At 46.7% G+C, this 15,221-nt stretch overlaps 1 protein-coding gene across 2 annotated transcripts in view; it reads left to right on the top strand.

Annotated features, from left to right (window-relative positions):
* Positions 1 to 14,861, top strand: part of LOC146351612 (major facilitator superfamily domain-containing protein 8-like) — a 76,060-nt gene extending 61,199 nt beyond the window's left edge. The window contains exon 13 of one of the 2 annotated variants that reach the window (XR_014789635.1): positions 12,070 to 14,861. The gene's annotated coding sequence lies outside the window, so the exon portion shown is untranslated. The remainder of the gene's footprint in view (positions 1 to 12,069) is intronic. The other variant, XR_014789636.1, reaches the window with a different exon arrangement.
* Positions 14,862 to 15,221: the final 360 nt, after the last annotated feature.

The following is a 15,221-nucleotide window of genomic DNA, read 5'->3' as shown; positions in this document are numbered from 1 at the left end:
TGGTGCAGGCCTACCACCCAAGGCCTGTGAGAGGGAAGTGTTAATGACAGAATGGGCTGTAGATCATTGATGGTACATTGGAGTGGTTTTAGCTGGGAACTGTAGGTGACAAGAAGTGGTGCTTGTTTTCTCTTCTGGGTCTGTCCTGTAGTACAGGGGTGGGCAGAAGGTAGATCTCCAGATGTTTTGGACTAACTCTCAGAATTCCTGACCATTGGCCATGCTGACAGGGATTCATGGGAGGTAAAATCCAAAACATCTGGAGATCTACTTTCTGCTCAGCCCTGCTGTAGTAGATTATTCTTGGGTATCAGTCTTCAGATGTTGACTAAATCAGAAATGCCTGATTTAGATCCTTAAGTTGTGAGTCTTTGTTTGACAAGTCTGAATGGATGCGGATGTATCAAGGGGCTTGGCTCTAGACAATGGGTTTTGTGGAGTGTTTCAGGGGGAAGTTGGAGGCGTGTGAGTCTGTGTAGCAGTCAGCAGGTTTCCAATATCACAGGGATGCTCAACCTGCAGCCTGGGGGGGAAGTTACATGCAGCCCACCAAGGCCTTTACTGGGATCCCCTAAATATGCCCTGATCCCCCATCACTGCTGAATTCCCCTTGCCAAATTCTCCACTGCCTGTACACTCCACTCCCTCCCCCAGAAATCCTGATACAGCTTGCTCTTTTCCCATCGCTACTAGCAGTGAGGAAAGAGTGATCTGTATCAGGATCTCTGGGATGTGTGGAGATAGATAGATAGATAGATAGATAGATAGATAGATAGATAGATAGAGTGTGTGCATCTCTGTGTGTGCACATGTGTGCATGCATGCATATGAGCAAGCAGCCCCCGAGCCATCATTGCATGAGGCTGTTGGGACTGAAAAAGGTTGTACCGCCCTGTGATATAAGGTGGTGCTTATATGTCTATTCTGTAGCTGCATAGCGGTGTCCAGAAAGTGAACCTGTTGCATGGACTAATCTAGGCTCAGGTAGTTGGAAGAGTGAAAGTGATGGCTGTGCCTCTGCTCTGACCCACGTTAGGTCAGCATGCAACCCAGTTGTAGCTCCCAGTCTATTGGCTGAAGACCAGTAAGCGGGAGGGTGCTGTTGCACTCATGTCCTACTTGTGGGTTTCCTACAGGCATCTGGTTGGCCATTGTGTGTGTGAACAGAATACTGGGCTAGATGGATATTGGTCTGCTCCAGCATGGCTGTTCCAATGTTCGAGTGGTTTAGAATGCTTATGCAGAAAGGAGCAGTGAAGAGCTAAAGAAAAAATGGGTAGCACTCGGTGACTGCGGTAGTTCATTCTTGATGTCACACACAGTTCATGTTGTTGCTGCCTCCAAGGGATGGGATGGAAAAAGCCAAGGGGTGGCTGAGTGGGGCTGGTGCAGGACAGATATCCACTGGGGAAGGAGCCATGCCACATTCGGTTCACACGTCTGTGCATTTCCCTCTGCCTTCCTCACTCTGCTTCATGGACGTAAGTCATTTGCATCTATCCGTAATGTGAAGAAGTTCCCAGCTTCCAGCAAAAAGGTCTCCTCAAGAGCAGCCGGTTTGGACCTCCCCTCCTGCCCCTTTTGATCGCTTCTTCAGGCCTCGAGGATCCACACAGAGGGGTTATTATAGCACCAGGGGAAACACTGCTGGGGGCTGCAAGCCTTGTTTGCAGCGCTCACCAGACCGTGCACTTTTGCCGTGTGATCATGTAAACACATCACACACACCCCCGAGCACATTGTTGACATGTCGGCTCCCTCCTCACCCTGGGATTTCAGCCTTGGCTGCAATCAACTTGCTATGATCACGGCCATGCCTCTCTTTAACAGCCCATACAAAATAAATTTACTTAGGAGTTTAAATGAGGAGCCCCTTTCCTTCCATGCTGGAAATTATTGCACAGATTCCTGTGTATAATTCATCAGGTGTGACCAATATGCATGTCATATTTTGCTGCGGTCAGTGGGAGATGCCCCTTCTTTGCAACTCTTACGGATGGAAGAGCCAATTGCAGAGTCTCAACCTGGCAACCAGAGTCCATCATTTTATAAATTAGACCCTCTCCTCCCTGTCATTGCACTGACCCACATGCAGAATTCCCCTACTGCCATCTGCTACCTCATCATCTTCCTCCAGTGTGCACGTTATGTGGATTGTGGCCTACGTTCTTTATATCAGGTACAAATCAATATATTTTATGTGAATCATTTAATAACCTTATTTATGCAATGAATGCATATGCTGTTTTTTTTAAAGTATGCTCTCAGAACTGGTTTATGAGAAGTTTTAAAATGATGTATTAATATGCAATAATAATTAAAAAAACACTGCAATACATACATACATACATAAATGAAATGAATAAATTAAAAAATAAAAAGGGCCTGTGTCTAGAGATGTGAAGGCCTGGGAAAAACAAATCGAAAAAATGAAACAATGAAAAAACAGAGAAAACAAAAACCATTTTTCCCTGCTTTTTCCAAGGGACTTTTTTTAAAAAAAATCCTTCGGGGGGGGAATGGGGGGGAACCCCATTCCCTCCCCATGATTTTTCCCCGGTTCTTCCCCAGATTTTTCCCCAGGCCTTCACATCTCTAAAAAAAAAAGGTAAAGGTGTCCCCAACCAGTCGTGTCCGACTCTAGGGTGTGGTGCTCATCCCCGTTTCTAAGCCGAAGAGCCAGCGCTGTCCGAAGACGCTTCCGTGGTCATGTGGCCGGCATGACTGAACACCGAGGCGCACGGAACGCTGTTACCTTTCCCGCCGAGGCGGTACCTATTTATCTACTTGCAATTTCTTGCTTTCGAACTGCTAGGTTGGCAGAAGCTGGGACTGAAGACGGGAGCGCACTCCGTCACGCAGCACTCGGGTCTCAAACTGCCGACCTTCCAGTCTGCAGTTCAGTGTCTTAACCACTAAGCCACCGCGGCCCCTTACATCTCTACTCATGCCTAAAATTACTCTTCAGTTTTCCTTCTCCTCTCTGCCTTACAAAGGATTCTTACTTCACCAATATGGAGTTAGGTATCATTGATATAATGTGGTTTTCTTTTATAGTGATACAAAGAGGAAAGCGCTGGTCTTTTAGGGTGCAATCCTATACAAAGTTACTTGGGAGTATGTCCTATTGAACTCAGTGGAGCTTGCTTCTGAGTAAACCTGAATAAGATTGTGCTTAGTGCATTCTCTTCCTTCCCCCACTCCCCACTCAGTTCAGAAATGGAGAGCCTAGTGCTTTTTGAAACCATTACTATAATTTATTTTCACTGGCAACCATAAATTATATAGCCGAGACAATAATCCCTTTAAGTCTATGTTTATTATAAACCAAGGACTCAAAGGGACTTAATTGTGGACTCATTTTACCTCTCGGCATAGAATGAATAACAAAAGTTCTCAACCGTCGAAAGTGTAACCAGTGCTGACAATTCCTGCCTAATTTCTCAGCGTTCTCTTCCAGAGACAACAACGTCCCCCGTGTATTATCTCTTTAAATGCTGCATTGCCATTATGGGGGCATCTCTAAGAAGTGGAACGTGCTCATTATAAACAAAGGAGGACAACATGGAGATCCCAGAATACAGCAAGCCCCTCAGTTTGTCCCAGGCTAACAGAACAGCCATCATTAAAATATCGGGTTTCGAAATGACCAATGAAGTTTCTTAACTTTGACTTTCCCATAACTTTCCTGTGGTGGCAAATGCATCAACAGAACATCATCTCAACTTTGTTCAAGAGCTAAAGAGCGATTACTTTGCCCCATAGCTAGCAGCCTTTGGCCCTATGGTTTTAACCACTGCACACTGATGTCTTTGACCAGGGCACATCGATATTTTCAAAGGGAGAGCATCCCGTGCTTCTTCATCGCAGCACACCTTGCTGCGGGTATAAAACCTTTCTTGCACTATGTATGGTTTAAGCCACACTTCCCCAACCTGGTGACCTTCAGATGTGTGGGACTACATTCCCCCCCCCCATCTTGGCTGTAGACAATGGGAGTTGTAGTCTGACACACTTGAATGACAGTTCAAATGACCATTAAAAACAGTTTGAATGACTACAATCAATTTGATATATCAAAACATAAGCAGAATGAACAATTCCGCCTAAAAACAGAAAGATGGAACTTGAATCTACACTCAAAGCTTAGTGAAATAAAAAAAAACTTAGCAGTTCACCAGGAGTTAAAGAGAGACAGAGACAACATAAGAACAGCCCTGCTGGATCAGACCAAGGGTCCATCTAGTCCAACACTCTGTTCACACAGTGGCCAGCCAGCTGTCAACTGGGACCCACAAGCAGGGCATTAGCACAACAGCACCCTCCCACCCATGTTCCTCAGCAACTGGTGTACAGAGGCTCACTGCCTCTGGTACTGGAGGTAGCACATAGCCATCAGGACTATTACTTTTTAGTTGCTCCTAATAAAGGTTTTATATATATCAGCCTTCCCCAGTCTGGTGCCCTCCAGATGTGGTCGGCTGCTATCTGAGATCTTTTTTGCACTAGGCATAGTCAAACCCAGCCTCATCAGGGATAAGGGGAGTTGTAGTTCATAGGTTCCCCACTGCTGTTTTAATGGGACATACCAGGGGTGGAATGCAGGATCTTCTCCATGCAAAGCATAAGCTCTGCCACTGTGCTATGGCCTGTCCCATGTCATAGAAACATAGAATTGAAAGGGACTGCAAAGGTCATCTAGTCCAACCCCCTGCTGATGCAGGAAATCCATGGCTACAGTATCCCTGGCAGGTGGGCCGTCTAGCCTCTGCTAACCAAGTCTACCACCTCCTCAGTCAGTCTGTTGCACTGCTTGTACCATCAAGAAGCTCTGTCTAATGTGTAGCTGAAATCCTCTTTCTTGTAATTTGAACTCATTGGTCCTGCTGTCTGGAGCAACAGAAAGCAAATTTGCACAGATGTCTGTGCCAGCCCTTCAAATATGTGAAGATGGCTATCATATCGCCTCTTAAGGTACAATCCTATGTGAGTTTAGAAAGAAACTGGCTGGGGCATGCTGGGAGTCAGGACTTTTTTCTGTCTAAACATGCATAGGATTGCAGCACCCTTAATCATCTCTTCTCTGGTCTAAACATACCCAACTGCTTCCATCTTCCTTCCTGGAAGTTGGTGGACTCTCCTTCGTTGGAAGCTTTTTTGCATTCTGTGTTTCCCTTACGGATCAGAGGAAAGGAAATGCAGGGCAACTACTTTCCTTGGCAGCCATATGTGGGCTGGAACATGCAGTTCCATCTGTAGACTGCTCTTAAATGCAATAGGAAGAAAGCCAGCAAAATAAATAAATAAATAAATAAATTGCAGGCTGTACTCTCCCTTACATAGCCCAGAAGGCTGGGGATTCTGCAGCTAGATGGATTAAAAGCTAGAGCTTTCTGCTGATTCCATTATTTTTAGCTGATAAATCTTCTGACTTCCAACTGATCAATCAGTAAACTCAGTGCTCACATTATGAGTGGAAAGGAAGGGGGTCTCATGATGAAGTCCACAAGCTCCAAGCTCTGACTCCTCCCAAAGTTGGCCAAATCTTGTTTTCTCTCTAGCCCTCTGAAATATAAGAGCTCTGGGGCCATCACAAAAAGTAAGGTGTGTGTGTGTGTGTGTGTGTGTGTGTGTACTTTCGGTGACCTGCTGTAACTAAAGCACTGAACTGAATTTAAATAAATATGCAGAGTATAAAAGCTTCAGTACCAACACTCTTTCAGATATTGAAGGGAGCATGTGAAAATGTACTCTTTAATATACAAAAGAAGGGAGCTGCTTTTTAGAGTCCCTTTCTCACTCTCTGTTACTCTCAGAATCAAGACAGTCCCAGAAATAAACAACTGTGCCCCTAATGCTCAGCCTAACTGATTAAAACTGGTGCCCATCAATGAGGGCATTTTTACATGAGGTTTTTATCCTGCACCTTTACCGGGGCTTCTGCTGCTAGATTCCTTGCAGGATTAAGACTGGCTCCTTTACACATGCTTTTTTTGGGGGGGGGTACTTTCTCTGCTTTTCTGTATGTTTCATTATACAACCACTAGCGGAATTTTGTAATTCCATGGGGATTTATAACTTTTTTTCTAAATAATAGCAGACTTTCCTTGCTAGGAAAAAACCCGCTATAATGGTTGCAAAAAGTAAGATTGAGGATGACGATGTTGCATAAAGGACTGGCAAATTACCAGGAGTGAGCTACCACAAGCTCACAATAAAAGCCTCATGTAGAAAGGCACTGAACCAACTAGCACTTTAAGGGCACAATCCTATGCACATTTAGACAGAAAAAGTTGTACAGCTCCCAGCATATCTCAGCCAGCATAGCATAGCTGGCTGGGGAATGCTGGGAGTTGTAGGACTTTTTTTTGTCTAAACCTACATAGGATTGTGCCCTAATCGATGGATCCACTGGTTAGATTAGGACAATCTTCCCCAGCCTACTACTAGTGGCTACAGTCAATGGCTACTAGTCCTGATGGCTACGTGCTACCTCCAGTACCGGAGGCAGTGAGTCTATGTACACCAGTTGCTGGGGAACATGGGTGGGAGGGTGCTGTTGTGCTCATGCCCTGCTTGTGGGTCCTGGTTGACAGCTGGTTGGCCACTGTGTGAACAGAATGCTGGACTAGATGGACCCTTGGTCTGATCCAGCAGGGCTCTTCTTATGTTCTTAACCTGCTGCCTTCCAGTTGTGGTGGACTACAGCTCCCATTATCCCTAGCCAGCATGCCTGGGGGTGGTGGGAGTTTTAGTCCAACACGTCTGGAGAGCACCAGGTTGAAGAAAAGCTGAATTAGGTCAACTAAACTATATTTTTCTGTTTATGGGGGCGGGGGCGGGGGGTGTTAATTCAATTAAATAAAAGCTCCAACAATTTGTGAAAACAGCTGTAGTGGGAATGGTACATGTTCCCGGGAGGAAATCTTTCCCACAGATCCTGCTGAGCTGACATATTCCCCCAAGGTCCCCTTGCATAACAGCTTCCCCTCCGAGAGAGAGGAGGTGTTGCATGTGTGTCATTTAAAAGCTCTTGGATTAATCAGGCTCTGGAGATGACACTTTTCTCCCTACCAGTGTTAGGGAAGAGTACTCTAGTGGATGGGTGGCTAAAACTCACTGAAGCATGCATGGTATCGCACTCCATAGCTAGATGGATCTTGTATGTCTGCACATATCCAGAAGGTGGCAGTATTACACTGATGGTAATGGGTGCTGCTTCTTGTTAGGAATGTACAAGAATTTCGTTTATTTTTGCAAATCATCCAAAAATGTCAGGCAATCCCAGACGTGAGCACAAGCAGATTTCTGAGAAATATGAGCAAATCCATGAAAATTGCGGGTGTGTTAGAAAAATACACATTTTTACGCTTCCGTCAATAGGGGGAAAGTGCTCACTTTCGAAAACTACACACAGAAATGTGCATTTTACCCATCTGAAATGCACACTTTCCTGTTCGAAAGAGCTGAAAAGAACGAAAACAGGAGCAAGGTGAAGCGAGCTTGAAACTGCATGTTGGCAAATTTTGCTGAGCTCAAAAATAGCTGGTTCTTCCACCCCCATTGTAAATACTAAAGCAGCCTTCCCCAAACTGGAGCCCTCCAGATGTGTTGGACTACAGCTCCCAGCAACTCCAGCCAGCTGGCTGGGAATGCTGGGAGTTGTAGGTCTAACACACCTGAAAGGGACCAGATGGGTGAAGGCTGAGTTAGCAGCACACTGTATCTTTGGCAGATGGCTCTGTAGGGATCTCAAACCAGAAGGAACTCTCCAGTGTTTCTGATGAGAAATTGAAAAATGGGAGGGATGCAGTGTTTTTCAGCTGCTGCACACCCTGCAAAAGTCTCCCTTCCCTCCTCTCAAATATGGGGAAAGCCTCTAAAATGTATCAGGGGGATCAATATAGGGAGGTGGTGGGCTCTCCCACACTGGAGGCATTCAAGGTGAAGCTGGACAGCCACCTGTCAGGGATGCTTTGACTTGGATTCCTGCACTGAGCAGGGGGTTGGACTCGATGGCCTTGTAGGCCCCTTCCAACCCTACTATTCTATGATTCTATGATCTCTTCCTAATGTGGTAGCCAGGGAGCTCAGAGTGCCCCCCTGCCTCCAAAAAAAAAGTTCTGTTAGTCTGCTGAAGCAAAAGTGATGATGAATCCTGTGGAAATAGGAAGGAAAACCTATTATTAAAACTAAAAAAGTTGCAAAGGAGGGAGTGGATGTCCATGTTCATCAAAAAGTCTTCAGCATTAACATTAACAGCAGCAGCAACCTGTAGGCATAGAGAGAGAAATGGGGGGGGGTAACGGGGGGGAGAAAAGGGCATTGCTGGGCTATAATGAAAAAACAAAACCCTAAATCCAGTGGGGACTGGTGGCTCTGGTGCCAGTGGGTCTGTGAATCTGTTCTGGGTTTCCATCAGAACCATTCGGAAGTCTAAAGGAGCTATCCAAGGTGCTGAACCCAACCCCCCCCCAAATAGGTTCAGCACCTTGGAGAGCCCCTTTAGACTTCTGAATGGTTCTGGCTGAAACTCAGAGCAGATTCATTGCCCCACTGACATTGGAGCCACCCGCCTCCACTGCCAAAGTCCGGGGATTGTGATAGTTTTAAAATCAGCGCTGGGCCAAAGTACTCAGCCCAGCAATTTTCACACATTTTGGAGGTTAGTGGGATGGAAACAACTCCCAGGATTGGATTAATCTTCAGGGAGTGGATGAATCCTAAGAATTCATAGAGCGTGGCCTCATTTTTAAATATGAGGCGGCCAAGGAAGGGTGCTGCTTTGTTGCTTTCCGCTGCTTCTTAACGCAGTGTCGTCCCCAGGGGCATTGGCTGGGCTGCTGAAGGCTTTGTGGGGTGGGGGTAAAAGAAAGGTAGAAAAAGAAGGTCCCCTTGGCCACCTGATATTTAAAGGTCACCCATGAACATTCTTAGAATTCTCCTGCCCCTTGAAAGTCACTGAAGATCCCCTACACTTTTGTGGGAGACGGATGGTTATGCGAAAGTGTGTGTTTCAGAGTATTCAGCCTAACTGAACATGGAATGCAGGTGAAGAGTCTCATGGACTCACAGCACAATTCTATGCAGTGGGGGCTGGGACTCCATTGTCAGTGAGGGGGTGAATAATAGAATCGTAGGGTTGGAGGGGGCCTACAAGACCTGCAGACTACAAGAGCATCCCTGACAGGTGGCTGTCCAGCCTCGTCTTGAATGCCTCAGTGTGAATCTGCTCAGGGTTTCAGTCAAAACCAGTCAGAACTCTAAAGGAGCTCTCCAAGGTGCAAAGCTCAACCCTCCCGCTGCAAAGCACCTTGGGTAGCGCCTTTAGAGTTCTGCTGGTTCTGACTGAAACCAGAGCAGATTCCCCGCCCCACTGCCACCAGAGCCCCCAGCCCCCAGTAATTCTATGCATGCCTACTCAGAAGTAGGACCCCATCATGAGCACAGAGATTGCAGCCACTCATTAAAAAAAGGGACATAATTTGGGATCACACAAGGAGTGAAGGGCCAGTGCAGCAGCGAATGCACCCCCCAAAAAAAAAATCAGCCTTTCCTTCCTGACAGTTCCTCTGGCTTTCCAAAATGCCAGCCTTGTCAAAATAACCTACCAAAGTGGAGTCTTTTTTGTTGTTTTTGTTGGACTGAGAATCAGCAGCCATGAGATGACTTTTAGGCAAAGATTTAGCTAAATTGAGACAAAACGGACAAAGATTTTCTGTCACGGAAAAAGCAACATTTGACAAGGTGGGCTTTATGGGGACTGATTTTCAGTCTGCTGTTGTACCAATTAGATGAAGTGTTCTTTTTCCTGATGACATTTCCCATACTTACCTACTTGTATCAGGTATTCAGATGTGACGGGGTGCTATCTTGGATGGTCAGGCTATGGGATGCCCATGTCCGTCTCAGAATCTCCTGCCAGCATCCTCCTCAACCCACCATTGTGCTCTCACACAACCCAAAGGTGTCACAGGGTTCCTCTAACCCTGAATGCTTCCAGATGGATGGTTTCTAGTGCTTTGTTGTTTATTCGGTCAGTCACTTCCGACTCTTCGTGACTTCACGGACCAGCCCACGCCAGAGCTTCCTGTCGGCTGTCGCCACCCCCAGCTCCCCCAAAGTCGAGTCCGTCACCTCCAGAATATCATCCCTCCATCTTGCCCTTGGTCGGCCCCTCTTCCTTTCACCTTCCACTTTCCCTAGCATCAGCATCTTCTTCAGGGTATCCTGTCTTCTCATTATGTGGCCAAAGTACTTCAGTTTTGCCTTTAATATCCTTCCCTCAAGTGAGCGGTCTGGCTTTATTTCCTGGAGTATGGACTGGTTTGATCTTCTTGCAGTCCAAGGCACTCTCAGAATTTTCCTCCAGCACCACAGTTAAAAAGCATCTATCTTCCTTCGCTCAGCCTTCCTTATGGTCCAGCTCTCGCAGCCATAGGTTACTACAGGGAATACCATTGCTTTAACTATGCAGACCTTTGTTGTCAGTGTGATGTCTCTGCTCTTCACTATTTTATCAAGATTTGTCATTGCTCTCCTCCCAAGAAGTAAACGTCTTCTGATTTCCTGGCTGCAGTCAGCATCTGCAGTAATCTTTCTGCCTAGAAAGACAAAGTCTGTCACTGTCCTAGTGCCACCAGGCACAGGATTATAGAATGGGAAGGGACCATTTAGGCCATCCAGTCCAACCCCCTGCTCTATGCAGCAATCCAGTTGAAAGCATCCCTGACAGATGGATGTCTAGTCTCTGCTTGAATACCTCCAGCGACAGAGAGCCCACCACCTCCCTAGGCAGTTGGTCCCATTGTCTGAGTGCTCTGACCATTAGGAAGGTTCACCTGATGTTCAACTGAAATCTGCCTTCCTGTAACTTAAGCTGGTTATTTTGTGTCCTACAGTCCTGGATGACAGAAAACAGGTTGTGGCCCTCTTCTGTGTGTCAACCCTTTAGGTACTTGAAATGTGCTGTCATATCCCCCGTCAGTCTACTCTTCTCATAAGAACATAAGGAGAGCCCTGCTGGATCAGACCAAGGGTTCCTCTAGTCCAGCCTTCTGTTCACACAGTGGGCAAACAGCTGTCGACCGGGTACCCACAAGCAGGACACAAGCGCAACAGCACCCTCCCACCCATGTTCCCCACCAACTGGTGTATATAAGTTCACTGCCTCTAGTACCAGAGGTTCTCAAGGCTAAACTGACTCAGTCCCTTCAATCTTTCTTCCAAGGACTTAGTTTCTCATCCCCTGACCATCGATGAAAAGGCACTGTACACCTATTCTATCTTTTTCTCCTTAATGGATTTTCTGCAGCAAGAAAAAACCACACAGAAGCAGCAGTGGGATAACATGGGAGGGTTACGAGTGGAAAATGTCATCGTCTGGACCTTCCAGTAAATCCTGTGAATGAGGCAGTGTGATGGCATGATAAAAGCCTCATGTGGAAATGCCCCTGGTCTCCCCCAAAGTGAACTGGCCATAGGATTGCTCCCTAAATCTGTATCTAGCAGCTACATCTTTCTTTTTCATTTTTACTCTAGAATAGGCACAGGTAGCCTGATCCAGATTTGGACTCTAGCATTGAGGCTAGGGGCCTTTTAAGATCCAGACCGAGCACCTACTGTAGAATAAACATGGAAAAGAAAGACGGAGCTACTAGATACAGATTTAAAGTCATGTCTTTGTCCCACACCAAATTTTTGTGAAGTTCAAGTTGTACTGCAAAAGTTTCTGTTTGTGTGCAAAAACACTCACTCCCCCCATGTAATAAATAAATGAATAAATAAATAAAACTACAAAATCTGCTGCTGCTTTTATTTGGGGTGGGGGGTGGGGAGGGGACACAATAACCAGGTTGATGCTCTCCCTATGTTGCCACATTGTGCTGGCAGTTTCGTTGCCCCCCCAGAGCTGCATGACAACACTTTCACCCCAGTCCAACTCTAATCATGCATAGATAGTCATACCTGACTAGTTAGTGAAGATGTGTTTCCTTAGGACCAAACTGTATGTGACAAAGAGTCTGTATTTGCATTTAATGTGCAGTTTTGTTTGTTTTTTAAATGCAGATCGCATTGGTGCCAATGGGGATTTCATCCTAATGGCAATAACACCTTCAGAGGAGGAATTTTCCTCAAGACCTCAGCAGGGGTAAAAGGTAAAGGTGTCCCCAACCAGTCGTGTCCGACTCTAGGGTGCGGTGCTCATCCCCGTTTCTAAGCCGAAGAGCCAGCGCTGTCTGAAGACGCTTCCGTGGTCATGTGGCCGGCATGACTGAACACCGAGGTGCACGGAACGCTGTTACCTTTCCCGCCGAGGCGGTACCTATTTATCTACTTGCAATTTCTTGCTTTCGAACTGCTAGGTTGGCAGAAGCTGGGACTGAAGACGGGAGGTCATTCCGTCACGCAGCACTCTGGTCTCGAACTGCTGACCTGCCGACCTTCCAGTCTGCAGTTCAGCGTCTTAACCACTAAGCCACTGCGGTCCAGTCCTGGCAATGATCAGCCCTTCTAGCTGATGCTTTTTGCCCCTGAAAAAAGCCTGCCCATTAAAATGCGAAGACACATTTAGCTTCATGCTTTGGGCCCAAATAGACATGACTTTAAATCTGTATCCAGTAGCTCCATCTTTCTTTTCCATGTTTATTCTACAGTAGGTGCTCGGTCTGGATCTTAAAAGGCCCCTAGCCTTTTAAGAGGTTGGGGGACCCTGCTTTACAGAACATCGTCATCCTCCAGGGCCTCTCCCACAGTTTGCAACAATTATTGAGGTTTTTTTTCCTAATGAAGAAAGTGTGGTAATTTTTATGAATGGCATGATAAAAGCCCTGGATAATTGTGCAATTCTGCTATACCACAGTGCCACCTCGTGGTTGTATTATATTGAAAGGCAGTGAAAGAAAAACCCAGGGGAAAAAAATCATGTGTAAAGGAGCCTATCTTAATCTTGCAAAGAATCCAGCAGCAGAAGCCTTGGTAAAGGTGTGGGACAAAAGCCTCACATAGAAAAGCCCCTAGCCCAGTATTGTTGGCACTGACTGGCAGCAATGGCTCTCCAGGGTTTCAAGCAGTAGTTTTTCTAGCCCTACCTGGAGATGCTGGGGATCGACCCTGGAACCTCCTGCATGCAAAGCCGGGGCTCTACAACTGGATCCAACCTGATTTTCGACTCAGTGCTACGTTCCAGGTGAAAATGGCCACCCCCCATTTACCCCCAAAGGTACTGTTTGCCATAAATAGCATATTCAGGGGCAAATAGCAGCTGTGAGGGTGGTGGCAGTGGTGGAAGATGAGATTTTTGGAAGGAAACTGGCAAGCGGCAGCTTTTCCTTCAAAATCAAAGCTGCCACCTTAAGCACACTTTGAAAAAAAAGTGTGTTCAATGTCACCAGTAGTTTAGCTCTGAAGGTAAGAAAAGGATGCCAGCAAATTCTAAACTGCAATTCCTCAGCACTAACCCCCTTGCAGACACAGGGGAATCCCACCCTTTCACCTCAGCCTGCCTCAGATTTTGTAGAGGACTTTCTTAAGTGGAGAGTTCTTATGATAGGCATAACAACTTCTCTTCTAGGGAATGCTGCGAGTTGCAGTCCAGCACATCTGGAGTGTGCCAGGTTGGGGGAAGGGCAGTCCAGACCGTAGTTCTGGTGGGTCACTGTGTGAGACAGACACACATGGTGCTGAGTGCTGTTGGCTGTGGCGGCTCCTGACCCCCCCACCCCGCTTCCTTCCTAAATGGTGCCCCAGAACCCTCTGGAACCAGTGCCTATCCCTCATTAACGCTGTAAACCAGAGATGGGCAGAAAGTAGATCTCCAGATGTTTTGGACTTCAACTCCCAGCATTCCTGACCATTGGCCATGTTGGCAGGGGCTTCTGGGAGTTGAAGTCCCGAATTTACTTTCTGCCCAGCCCTGCTGTAAAGCACCACATCCATTGATCAGGGCTGGCCCTACCATTTCCCAGAGTGAGGCAGCTGCCTTAAGTGGCAGGTGCTTGGAGGCAGGGAGCGGTGGTGAGGTGCAGCTTGGATTGCACCCCTCTAAGCTAGCCTGCTGCCCTCAGGAGGATGCTGTGCTATTGACAATGCAGAAGTAAGAGTCAACAGCCAGTCTGGTCAGCTTTTGCACATGGAATGGGGGGGGGGGCTCCACCATATCCTTTGCCTCAGGCAGTGAAATGCCTTGGGCCGGCCCTGCCATTGTTGGCCCTGCATAAAGGCTCCCTCACACTTTACACACCAGTCAGGCATTTGCCATGGTCAATGCAAAAAGTGGGATAGTTGTGTGGGAGGAGGAATTTTGGCAGGAGCATCTTGCCAGGGTGTGGCGCTGCAAGGGAGGGAAAAGTGGGTTCTGCCAAAATTCCTAGTTACCCTACGCCTCAAGAATGGACATTCCTCAGGCGCATGAGGAAGCTCGTTCCCAGTGCCCAGCTGCTCCCACTGTTAAACTTTGGTTCAAACTACGCTTTACAAGGAGATGCATGGGTGCCACGAACCTATATCTCCCCAATAACACATATTTCAGGGATGCACAGTGTGATATCTTCATGTTAGAATATTCTCACCCTTCCACATGTAGCAGTCAATGGGGCAGTGGGGAAAGAGAGGAAATGCTAACACAATGATTTCATGTCACATGGGGTTTTTTTCCAGCTACTTGCTACAGGATGGTGACAGAGGGTTGACAGTGCCTAACCTACTTTCAAGCAATGTATAGTTTGGATCCCAAAGTTTAACGTTAATGCACCTTCCTCTAATTTAAATCGATTGCTTCTCGCCTTATTCTCAAGGCATGCAGAAAACAATGATTTCCATTCTTCTTCCTGACTGGCACCCTGTTAAATATTTCTTGAAAGTGGTCAATGTGTCTGTCTCTTCCAATGCAATCCTATACATGTCTACTCAGTAATAGGTCCCACCGAGTACAATTGGGCTTACTCCCAGGTGAGTAGGTATAGGATTGCAGCCTAAATCATCCTTTCCCTGGGTGAAATGAACACAGCTCGTCCTGCAGCTGTTCCTTGTAGGATGTGCTTTTTAAAACCCTCAGCATCCTTCGAATGGTCTCCTGAATTAATCCCAGTTTGGCAGCTCAGGGACAAACTAGATGAGAAGAAGGAGATCTGTCACTGGATTCTCCCTTCTTTTTACATTTTATCAAATAGAACAGTTGCAGGAGCCCCCAATCCAGGCTGGGACTGAGCAGGGTGGGTGGG

Source organism: Heloderma suspectum, chromosome 3, assembly GCF_057233095.1.
Source record: "Heloderma suspectum isolate Gila_16-S chromosome 3, 16-S_ref, whole genome shotgun sequence".
Classification (NCBI taxonomy): Eukaryota; Metazoa; Chordata; class Lepidosauria; order Squamata; family Helodermatidae; genus Heloderma; species Heloderma suspectum.
This window is presented reverse-complemented; position numbering and strand designations above follow the sequence as displayed.